This window comes from Macaca mulatta, chromosome 12 (genome assembly GCF_049350105.2).
Source record: "Macaca mulatta isolate MMU2019108-1 chromosome 12, T2T-MMU8v2.0, whole genome shotgun sequence".
In the NCBI taxonomy this organism is placed as follows: domain Eukaryota; kingdom Metazoa; phylum Chordata; class Mammalia; order Primates; family Cercopithecidae; genus Macaca; species Macaca mulatta.
The window spans coordinates 6,054,622-6,067,274 of NC_133417.1; positions in this window are offsets into that span (position 1 = coordinate 6,054,622).

Sequence of the window (12,653 nt, forward strand, 5' to 3'; positions counted from 1 at the left end):
CCCAGCCACCATGACTGACAGCCCAGGCTCCAGAAATGCACGGCTTCAACCTTAGGAGTAAAAACCCTCCCAATCCAACTATTATTTTCAACAATGGGATTGAGGAATGAGGTGTTCTAACCCTGCCTCTCTCGACAGCACAGATCATCAGATCCCAGTTCTTATAGGATTGGGGAGTGGGGTGGGGTGGGGTGGTTCCTAACCCTGCCCGCCTTCATAGAAAAGAACTTGGATATGATGACCTGTGCTAGATTAGCACTTTGCTTCTGCCATATGCAGTCATCCTCAGCACCAGGAAAAGTCAGAATCGTTGACTGATGACACCAATACCAACACACGCCGTTCTGCGGCTCTGGTAACTGGCTGCACAGATACAACCCGATAGTGGTGAGGTCTAAAGACATCACCAGTCTTCCCAAGGATTGTGTTCCTGAATATTTTGCGTTTGGAATAACGGTCTTCTTTGCCAGGGCTGAGCCATGCTTCCCTCTCGCCTGTCCTCTGCCTTCACCAGCTTCGTGTGCGCTTCCGGACAAGTGTTTGTGCAGGTGCTATCACTTATTTCCACAGCGAGAATATACACAGACACCACACAGAAATGGGCAACCCCGTTAGGAGCTGTGCAGGGAGATCTAACTCATCCCATGTGCCAAATTCCTGTTGCCATGGAAATTAAACTAACTAAACTAACGTTGCTATGATCTCATCTCTTACTGTACCACTAAAGATCATCCGGGTAAGAGGAATGTGCCTCTGCATAGCATTCAGCTCACATTTACATGTCGGTTTTTCCTGAATATGGTTATGTGAGATAGAAATCAGTAAGATGGGGTGTAACATACAGTATAGGATCGTTGTGTCTCCTAGCCTCAAACACTTCAAGATCCTCAGAAAATGAAGTTTAACTCTGGGGACGTGAGTTACATAGTAACTTGTTTTGGATACTATCATATCAACACCAAATAACTTCTTGAATTCCTTTTTAAATTGAAAAGCAATTTACAAAGCACAAAAGCCCCAATATTAAAGAATACAATTCAGTCTTTTTAGCATATTCTAAAAGCTGCACATCAACCACTAGTATGTAATTCCGGGACTTTTTCACCACAGGCCAAAGAAACCTTGAACCCATTAAGAGTCAGCACCTGGCTCCTTCCTTCTACCAGCCCCTGGCAATCACCAGCCAACTTCCTTTTCTCTGGATTTGCACATTCTGGACACCTGTTGTGAGGAGAATCGTACAGTGCATGACCTTTGGTGTGACCTTCGGTGCTGACATCTTTCACGTCTAAGGTGAGTGGAATCTCAGTGAGTGACCGGTTGACAGACACCTGGACTGTTTCTACCACTATGAATAATGCTGCTGTGAAGATTCAGGCATGACATACTTTTTGGAAAAATGTTTTCAGTTTTCTTGAGCATATGGCTAGGAGTGAAATTGCTGGGTCGTACGGTGATTTCATGCTTTTCTGAGGAACTGTCGGACTTTTCCAAATCAACTGCACCATTTTACTTCCCCTCCCACTAGCAATATATCAAGATTTCAGTTTTCCCCAATTCACCAACATGTCACTGTCCAATACTGGGGGGTTTTACCCACCCATCACGGTGGTTGTGAAGTGTTATTTCACGGTGGTTTTGATTTCCATTTCTAAGATGACGAATTCTGCTAAACATCTCATGTGCTTTTTAAGGCATTGATATGTCTTTCTTTGGAGAGTGTCTAATCAAATCCTTTGTCCATTTTTAAATTGGATTTTTATTAAGAGTTTTTGAATATATTCTTGATATCAGGTCCTTATCGTGATAATGTATCCTGTTCTGTGGGTTGTCTTTTTACTTTAATAGTATCCTCTGAAATGAACATTTTTAATTTTGATACCGTCTTTTTCCCTTCAGTTGCTTGTTATAGCTCTAGACGTCTCAGCCAAGGAAACATTGCCTAATCCAACCTAACAGTTTCTCCAGGATTCTCCCCTAAAGGTGTTATGAGCTGAACTGTCCCCCTCCCCCAAGATTCCATGTTAAAGTCACAACCCCAGAAACCCAAAATGTCACTGTATTTACATACAGGGCCTTTAACTTGGCAATTTAGGTCCCATAAGATCTTAAAAGTAGGCCCTGATCCAGTATGACTGGTGTTCTTTTAAGAGAATTTAGACACAGTCCTCAGTGCTGCATACACGTGAGAGAAACCTGTGAGGACACAGAGAAGAAGCTGTCTACACAGCATGGGGTGAGGCCCCAGAGAATCCAACCCTGCCCCCCTCACCTTGATCCCAGGCTTCCAGTCTCCAGAAAAAAGGAAATAAGATGCTATTGTCTAAGTCGCACGGTCTGTGGTGTCCGTTATGGTACCCAGCAGACTGACAGAATGGGTCTCAGTCAGCTCCTCACATTGGAACCATGTGGAGCTTTGCGTGTAGGGTGAGGAAGGGTCCAGTCCATCTTTTTCTATGTGGATACCCCAGTTGTCCCAGCACCATTGAGTTGTGAAAGGAAAAAAGTAAAGCAACCCTTGCTGTCCTCTCTCCATCAACAGATTAGAAGATACACTGAAGAATCATGGACAATTTTGTCAGTTTAAGCCAGTGGTTTTCAAACTTTTGGGTCTCAGGAACCCTTTGCACTTTATTAAAGAGCACAAAAAAGCTTTCTCATCAGGCCGGGAGTGGTGGCTGCTCATGCCTGTAATCCCAGCACTTTGGGAGGCAGAGACAGGTGGATCACTTGAGGTCAGGAGTTCGAGACCGGCCTGGCCAACACGGTGAAACCCCGTCTCTACTAAAATACAAAAATTAGCCTGGCATGGTGCTGAACACCTGTAGTACCGGCTACTAGGGAGGCTGAGGCAGGAGAATCGCTTGAACTCAGGAGGCAGAGGTTGAAGTGAGCTGAGGTCACACCACCGCACTCCGGCCTGCGTGGCAGAGCAAGACTCCGTCTCAAAAAAAAAAAAAAAAAAAAAAAAAAAAAAAAAAGAACATAATTTAGTTTCTTTTACAAGGATAAAGTCATTACATCTTAACACAGTCTTAAAGAAGAAACCATTTTCCAAAATAAGCAGCAGCGTGGCAACAGTTTGTGCTGCTGTGAAAACACCTAACATCTCTGCACCTCAGACAGCAGGATTCTCATGCCTGCATCTGCGTTCAGTGGGCTGCAGAGCCATGGCTGAAGTTTATGAAGAAAGTCCGACCCCATACTGATATACAATTAGGAAGCAGTATTTTCATTGTGTTTTCAGATCATTTTAGGTATTCTCTGCTGCCAAATGTAACAAGTGGCACTTCCGTACAGGCTGTCTGCAACACAGAGTCTGTGCTCTGGTCGACGGGCCTTTCTGCCCCAATTCCTTCTAAGTCGACTGGTCCGTCTTGCACTTGAATGGCTTTTACCAGCACACGATTTTGTAATCACACATTGGTTAGAAAATACTGGTTCAGAGTTATGAGCGGCTTCCACATTTCATTATATGTCCAAAAAAAACAAAAAAACAAAAAAAAAAAACCCCACATCAGTATCACCATTGATCACATGAGAAAGTGGTGGACACAAGATTTTTATATTTTAATATTCGCTGGAAAGCTCAAATGTCTATCATTGGGAAAAATGTACGGTACTTTCCTTGAGATGAAAGTCATTTTGTTCATTTTTCAGGCCACACCTGCAAATACCTCCATCTGAAGTGGCATCTTTTGTAAGTCATTCTTTATATAAAGGCGGCCGTTAGTGGAACAAGTGGTTCTGCAGGTTCATAGTTCAGAGGCACCAGTGCTCTCCCAAGATAACCACAAAATCCGCAGAAGACGCACCTGTGCGCACTTCCTGTTTCTCACTCAGAACATTCCAGAAGGAACCCTGAATCCCAATGCCACAGCGGGACTGAAGTTTGCTCTCACCCACACAATAAACCCAGGGAGCTCCCCCAGCCCCCACCCCGAGGCCACAGCCTTGGTCCTCTATCTGGTCTAGGGGGGCTCCTGCAGCTCCAGCCTAACAGGGAACAGAAGGCACCCACATGTCACAAAGCCCTCTCAAGGCCCAGCGAGCACTTCTGCTTATGTGCCAGCCAAGTGCGTTTGACAATTCTACAGCCAGCTGTACGGCAGGTAGCGAGGTACCCAGCAAATACTCAGGGCTCACGTTACTAAGGAAGGTGCACAGCGAGGTACCCAGCAAGTACTCAAGGCTCACGTTATGGAGGAGGAAACCAGGCAGATAGTGAGGTACCCCGCAGGGTTCACATTACCGAATAGGAAAGGAGGGTGGAGACAAGAGGCCTGGAACAGTCTGTCATAAGCTTTAGCATTTACAAGGCTCGCTGAAGATTATCTGATTTGATCGTCACAACAGCTCACAAGATAGGCAGAGGCAAGACTATTTTCACTTCATAAAAAGAGATCCCGAGAACTGATGATGACCACGTGCTCTTCCCACAGGCTCCCAGAAATCCTCCTCAAATCATCTCTCAGTTGTATACATGTGATAATATCTCAGTCACGTCCCCTCTCTGCAGGGGAATTTTACTGCCGCCCTGCTGTTCCTTCGCACCCCTGCCCTCTCCTGCATTTCAGCCATGCCCACCATCCATGGGGAGTCTGCACCACCCCACCCCCGCTGCTGCTGATGGCTTGGGTCACGCTTACCTTTCATTTCCACCTACAGGGACCTGTTCTTCCTTCAAATGCAGCTCAAACTCACTCATTGTGTGAAGCCTTTCTGTCATGTGTAAAATCAGTCTGTGGAACGCTTCATTTAGGAGGTGCTTATGTTGCCTCATTGGCTGTGATGAGGACCAAATTCTGAGCAAACCCAGTGGTCCCCTCTCCCCATCTCTGCTCCAGTGCACTTAAAATAAGGATTCCTGGAAGCATCTTTTTAGTCCAATTCATGCATGAGTCTGCCCCACACACTGCAGAAAAGCCCTGGTGGTCGGTGGTCAGGGCTCAAGGCCCCCCAGGTAGGTAAGGAGAGCTTAGTGCCCTCTCTGGAGTTGTCGCTCAGAGACCCACGGCTGGAAGGGAAGAAACTTGCATCCTGTGAAACATCTAGGCCCCGAGACCCACTCAGGAGTGGAAAACGGGGAAGGAGCCTTGAACAGACCCTCGGGAGGGCAGACAGTGGGAGCCACGGAGGCCACCAGGAAAGAGGGAGGCAGGCAGTGAGGCCACAGGTGATGTGGCCGGGAGGGAGGTGTTGTGACCAGAGGTGAGGTGGTGGGCGGATGACACGGCGTGGTGTGGGGAGGAGATGTGGCCAGGGGCAATGTGGCCAGGGAAGGAGACACAGCTGGAAGGAAGTGACAAGGGGGGTCTCCAGGCCCCAGACTGTGTCTGATTTATAGATGACATTTTACTTAAGATGTTATATCTAACTTTAAAGAAAGGTAGCAATTTCGAACCATTGTGTACATTTAAAGCACGGTACAAATTGAGCACATTTCCCAAACCAAAGAACAGGGCATTGAAGAAAAAATTCATTTAAGATCAGAAATAAAGAGATCCTACAGCTCTTCCAGTCCAATCCCCACCCTAACGTGAATGGGGGGAAAAGGAAGTAGATTCTAGTCAGTCAGCATTAAAGGCAAAACCGATCCACTTTACTTTCTAGACAGAAAACAAGAAGCTCATCAAGGAATCCCTACAACAGTAGCTTTCGTAGTTCCCGAAATGCAAAATTCACCTACAAAGTAAATCATCTGCTAAGTGTGTATAGAGTAATTTTTTTCATTATTGCCTTCCTCATCTGCAGGGGCTTTTTTAGACCTTGTTTCCCCTTAATTGCCTCCAACACCCAGGAAATTTAAACCCCACAAGTAAACTGTGTCTCGATTCATGCCCAGCGTCCTTTGGAGCAGACAGTCCGTTGCTCTAAGACGTTCTTGTCACCTAAGCACCGAGTACAGCCTGAGAACGCACAACACGCACTCACACAAACTCAGACAGTCAACAGGTGAGATACGGCACATGAGGAGGAAGACAAGATAAATGAGCTTCACTGACACCCCAGATCCGACAAGAAATGACACACGCAGCCTGCTCTGGTGCAGGTGACTCCTGGAAAACAGCCAAGGACAGCATTTGGAGAAGCAGCACCGCAGGCCAGGAGGGTCTGGGGGCTTAAGAAGGGAGGGGCGCCCCGACCAGGTACTGGGGGATTCAGAAGGGAGGGGCTCCCCGACCAGGTGCTGGGGGATTCAGAAGGGAGGGGTGCCCCGACCAGGTGCTGGGGCTTCAGAGGGGATTGGTGCCCCGATCACTTCCTGGGGGCTTCAGAGGCAAGGGGTACCCTGACCACGTGCTGGGACTTCAGACGAGAAGGCACCCCGACCGGGTCCTGGGGGCAGCAGGACAAGCCCAGGGTTCCGTCGTCACTTTTCACTCCCTACTCCCGAATCTCGCCCTGAAGTTGCAGCCAGTCCAGGTATTCATTTACCCATAAAATTAAGTATCTGTGAGTAACACAAGTCACTAATCCACACAGATCTGAGTCTACAGATACCTCCCAGAGACGCCACCATCCCTTCTGGTAGAAGAACAGCCCAGGGGCCCACGCTGCTAGGAAGGGAGACTGTCTCCAGCCTGACGCTGCAGAGTCCTCAACACAAAGTCTACCTTCTGGAGCCATGCCGTCTCCTACAGAGGCAACTAGGGGCATGTAGGGTTTTTTAAAATCTTTTTTTTTTTCTTAAGACAGAGTCTCCCTCTGTCACCCAGGCTGGAGTGCAGTGGCTCGATCTCGGCTTGCTGCAACCTCTGCCTCTCGAGTTCAAGTGATTCTTCTGCCTCGGCCTCCCGAGTAGCTGGAATTACAGGCGCCTGTCACTGCGCCAGACTATTTTATTTATATTTTTAAGTACAGATGGGATTTCACCTTGTTGGCCAGGCTGGTCTTGAACACCTGACCTCACATGATCCACCCGCCTCGACCTCCCAAACTGCTGGGAATACACGCATGAGCCACGGTGCCCGGGCCATATAGCTATTTAAATTTGACTAAAATTAAATAAAATTAGAAGTTCTCATTTACACTTCAAGCATTCAGTTACCCACAGGCGGCCACTGACCAGAGGCTGGTAGAGATGTCACACTCCACACTGCAGAAGGATCTAGGGACGAAATGGCTCTAAGATCATCTCAGAATCTTTATGTTGAAGCTACTGAAGTTTTACTCTGATTATTATAGACATCAGCATTCTCCCACTTAAAAATGTCAGTGCTATTGCAATGATCAGATCTGTGACTTCCCATCAGCTCTTCTCTTCCTGGATAGATAACTGTAGAGCATCTGCACTCTGCCTCCACACTAAGGGGTAGTAGAAGGCTCCGTGTAAAATCAGGGGGAGAAAAAAAAAATGAATCCCTAGTCCGCCTCCCCCCCTACGATTTTGTGAAACTCCTCTTAATATGCAGAATAACTGCCAGAGTTGCAATAAAGAAGCATCCCTTGACCAGGAAGCAGCAGGGAAGCAAGAGGAGGGAGATGCGAAGACCCTCCGTTCCCTCTGGGACCCCAGGCCCAGCCGGGACTGAGAAGGGCCGCACAGCCCGGCAGACCCGCACACCTGATGCGAACCATACACACGGCTTCCCTGGGCCTCGGTCCCCTGCTCTGCCCTCACTGGCCACTGTGGCTCTGGGTAGAGGCAGCTCCCTGAGCCCCAACACCCACAGCCAGTCCCCTCCTTGCAGGTCTCAGCTGTGCTCTCACTGCCTCCCTGACGCTTCTCATCATCCGCGTACCGTGTCCACTCTACCCTACAGCCTTTGCTACCGCCCACCCCACCACGGAGCCTAGCACACAGCAGGTGCCCAAGACGCCCCAGTGGGCGGGCATGCCAGGGTAGGGCTTGGAGTTCCAAGGGCCTCGTCCCGCATCACACCACAAACGCCACGGAGGCTGTGGAAGGGGTCCAGGTTTCAGGCCTGTACTCAGCTTCTCCTGGCCCCCGAGGCCAAGAACCTAGCAAGGGAGCGCAGCCGGAAGCAGGGTCCCAAACCCCCTTCATGCTCCTCAAGAGGAAGGGGGCTTCGGGGCACAACCCCACGAGCGTCTTCCTCCTGCCAGGCTGCCTGTCACAGCCCCGACACCTTCACAGCAGGGAAACCCACTCCTGTGAGGAGAAAACCACCAAGTACAACAGGAGCCACGTCCCCCGCAGCGTCTGCTGAGCCCAATAGCGACAGCAGCAGCAGCCGGGCCCCCACTCAGCACACACCGACTCCGAACCCGCCACGCACACCACAAGGCCGACCATCTTGAAGCTCAGCTTCCACTCGTCAGGGCCCTCTTCCAGGAGAGCTCGGCATGTCTATCTTCCCTGGGCTCACAGAAAGGAGTGGGACCCAACCCCGAGTGTGCACAAAGTTAAGCTCCCACTAGCTGTGCAGACAACCTCCCTAGCCCTGGACTGAGAAGGGGCCAAGCGCAAACAGCCATATTTTGCCCGCACAGGTACGGAATTCAGTCAGCTCTCTCAATGAAGTCGTGACAGGTCAACTCCAGGCTCCTCAGTGCTCTGGGGTTCACCTCGGGCCACTGCACCTTTGAAACGTGGCTGTGGACTCCTCTAGGGTGCTCACTTTCACGGCCCATTTCATTCAGACACTGCAGGCCCCTACCGTGGTGTCAATACCCAGGACACCCCTGCTGGCATCCTCTGAGATGCTGCTGCAGCTGCAGCTGCAGCTGCTGTGATCTGAGAACAGCCATGCACAGGCATCAAAGGGAGGACTTCTCAAGTCTCCTCCAGGGGCAGTGACTACAGCTTTGAAAGACGTTGCACTGAATCCTGGGTGAGCCTGGCTTGGTCCGCAATGTAATCCGGGTTGCTGGGGAGACACACTCTGTTGTAATTGACAGAGGCTGTGGGTGGCAGCTCTACCAAGACTGATAATTGCAACTAGTCTGAGATTTACTATCCATACTTTCTATTTGATGTTTCAAAGGAAAGCATCGTGAAGTTCCAGTAGCAAGGAATTTTCTACAATCTATCACATTAAGATACAGCAGAAATGTAGCTAAAATGTTCATAGGGTCTATGCAGAGGAAGAGATGGGTCTATTTCAGGAAAAGTGCTTGCTGGCTTTTTAGAAACGTAGTGAAATCCCTGACAAGTAAAAGGTTGTTTATACTTTTTCTTTGGAACAGAGGGAAAGTTCTTTCTTATTATTTGAATACATTAACTATATTTAAGTGTTCTGGTAGACTGAGTATTAAATATTCAAAAGGAAGTAATTCTGTTCGGTCTATTTCATTCTTTAAATGTAGCTTTCAAAAAATGACAAATACCTGGCCGGGTGCAGTGGCTCACGCCTGTAATCCCAGCACTTTGGGAGGCCGAGGCTGGTGGATCACGAGGTCAGGAGATTGAGACCATCCTGGCTAACACGGTGAAGCCCTGACTCTACTAAAAACGCAAAAAATTAGCCTGGTGTGTTGGCGGACACCTGTGGCCCCAGCTACTCGAGAGACTGAGGCAGGAGAATGGCGTGAACCTGGGAGGTGGAGCTTGCACTGAGCCGAGATCACACCACTGCACTCCAGCCTGGGCGACAGAGCAAGACTCCATCTCAAAAAAGAAAAAATAAATAAAAAGTGGAAAACACCCCATATCTGCCCTGGCTCCGGCCATCTCCATGGAGTGGACAGAGCTTGAGAAAAGCTCACTGTGGAGGCGTAGAAGGCCAGGCCGGGCCGGGCCGGGCCGGGCCTTTGCTCAGCAGATGAGCAAGAGGGTCAGCCACCCTAGTGAAGAAGCCCATGTTTGCTATGTTACTGATGATACCCACATAAATTTCTATTTGCCTCCCACACAGACCTGGGATCTATGTTTGAGCAAGCGACTCATACCAACAGTCCCTCCATGCCATCATTTCCCTGACCTCCCCCAGAAGAGCCAGGCCAGGCAGCGTCCCCACACGGGCACTGGGGCCCAGGAAGATCCTGGTCCTGCCCCTCTTCTCTCTCGTCCCTGCAGCACCCTGGCTTGCTGTGGAAGCCCAGCAGTGCTGGCTGAACCCACGTTCACCTGGGGCATTCAGGAGAAGCCTCTGTGCAGAAATCAACTGGGAAGTAGGATTGTGTGTGCTGGCAGGTCACTCGAATGGATTTGCAGAACTCAGTTTTCAACACAGGTGCGCCACCAAGTCCCTCAAGCCCTTTGTGAGCCTAGAGCCACAGAGCCATTTGCGGCATTCTCACAATCTCTAACAACCCTGCACAGAGGCCCTGTTTTTCCAAAGGACCATAAAATTTTCCGTGTAGACAAAGTTTGACATAATGAAATAAAGTGAAGTCACCACTTCTATTTTCTATTAATCCATTCATTCAAACAAGTATCTCTTGAGTATGTGCATCGAATACTGTGGAATTAGGATTTAGTCCATGCCTTCAAGAAATATACATCACAGAAGAAAAGGTATAGCTTGTAACTAACAGTGCTGAACAGGCAAGAAATAAACATCATAGAAGGAAAGGTAGAGCTTGTAACTAACGTCATAGAAGGAAAGGTGTAGCTTATAACTAACAGTGGTGAACAGGACAGAATTTCACAGGCTCATCAGGAGCCACCGAGGAGGAAGCCATGATTCACATCCACCTGCGGTAGATAAATGTTTCCCGGATAAAGTAACTTTTCTACAGTGATATCTGCTCCTTATTGTTTAATCCTGCTCGATAGGGTATTAAATTACCACTTTATGTGCTGCTTATATAAAATACATCATTGTCAGGGGAGGTTATAAAATAATACTTCACACAAGCTTGGGCTGTGAATGGTGTGGGGCAATGAGACGATGTGTTCCCGTGTTCTCGAGACGCAGAAGGGTCAAGACCCTGCTTCCCTTCTCCTCCCCACCGCCCTGTTCCCAGATGAGGGGTGGAGGCAATGCCGCCGGGCAGTCCTAGAGCTGGCTCCAGGGCCAGGACAGCACGCCCAGACTCTCTGTGCCCCATGTGACAAATACAGACTATGGGGCAATCACCAATTTACCTGGCAGTGGGGAGAGTCCTTCGTCAAAAGCCTGTGCTTCCAGGAGCCAGGACAAAGCAGGAGCCCCTAGGAAAACAGTTCCGGGTGCTCCTGAAACCTGGGCAGAGTCACAGTCTGGCAGGAAGCACCAGTGATGCAGGTGTGCCCAAGACTGGGAGGATGGCCAGATGCCTGGAGACCAGACCGGCCTGCAGGAGATGACCACCTCTCTCTGGTTCATTAGAGACAGACAGTCTGGGCTTCACTTTTGTATGTGGAGTCTCACAGTACAGAAATATCACAAAGGGATTAGACTACGTATACCCCAATTTTTCAAATTAAAAAAACACAATTATTTCAACTAATTCTAAATCCAACAAAGAAAAATAAATAAGTATATAAACGCATACATCCAAAATGTAAACCACAATCTCTTTACCCATAGGAGACCCAAAATTTAGTTTACCTTTTCTTCAGTATTATCACTTTTTTTTTAAGCCATTACTGAGGTGTCTCCTCACCGCCCCATGAGGAGGTTCATGGGCTCTTCAGGGCTCTTTGCTGTTTCATCGTTTTTTAGATTTAAGGGCAGGATCATTTTCCCACACTTGCTTGCTTCCCTGATCACCAATTTTTCACAAGGACATCATTGTGCCTCAGAAAACCTAGTAACTGAACTTCATTAAAAGTGAAAACAATAAGGACATGTTGGCTGCTATGACAGCATCCTCAGTCACCGAATCTCCCTGGGGGACCCGACACACCCCCAATCTCCTTGGAACTCCAGCATGTAGGTATCGCTGTGGCGGACAGGACTGACCTACCCTGGGGGGGCATGAAAGCAAAGAGAAGAGAAAGCAGGTGACTCATTTAAGGAAACTTCGGTGATTCTCTCGAGTCACGTTTCTCAAGGTGTCAGGGGAGAGCCACATGCAGGGAACCTCCTTGGCCTGGCAGGTGGCAGACTCCTGGACCCTCCTCAGACACGTTAATCAGAGAATCTAAAGGCGGGTAGACTCTGAAAAGTATCTGTAAAGGAAGGACTTAGCTCTGCTGTGACCCCACTACACATGGGGTCACGCAGGATGCTGCTTCCGGCGTCCAGTCTCCATTTCACTCTCCTGGGAGGAACACCCGTCAAGTCACAGAGCACGGTCTTCAGCGAACACCTTCCTGCGCGAGCTCCACTGTCTCCCAGCCCTGCAGGAGTAGCCGCCGAGTAGGGGAAACAAGTCTTTGCTCCTGACCCGGCCACCTTGACGCTGGGCATAAGACCAGCACTGCTACGTCTCTGGGGAAAGGAGCGGCCCTGGGCAGGAATGCACTTGGCAGCCCCGGGGAGTGGCCAGGTGTGGACGACCAGGCCTCTGCCCGCAGACGCGTCAGCACGGCATCCTGGAGCAGAACTTCCAGCCCAGCTGAGCCTACAGATGGCTGCAGCCCTGGACAGCATCTTCACAGTGACCCGGGGGACTGGGCCAGAGCCGCTCAGCAGGGCTGCCCTGAATTTCCAACCTGAAAAAGCTGTACAGTCGTACGTGTATGTTGCCTTAAGCCCCTAGGTTTTGGGGTCACTTGTCACACAGCGACAGACAGTGGATGTGCACGGACTCCCAAGGCCACGATGGCCTCTGCCGGCCTCACCCGGGCTGTCTCATCTGTTCCCGTGACATCACGT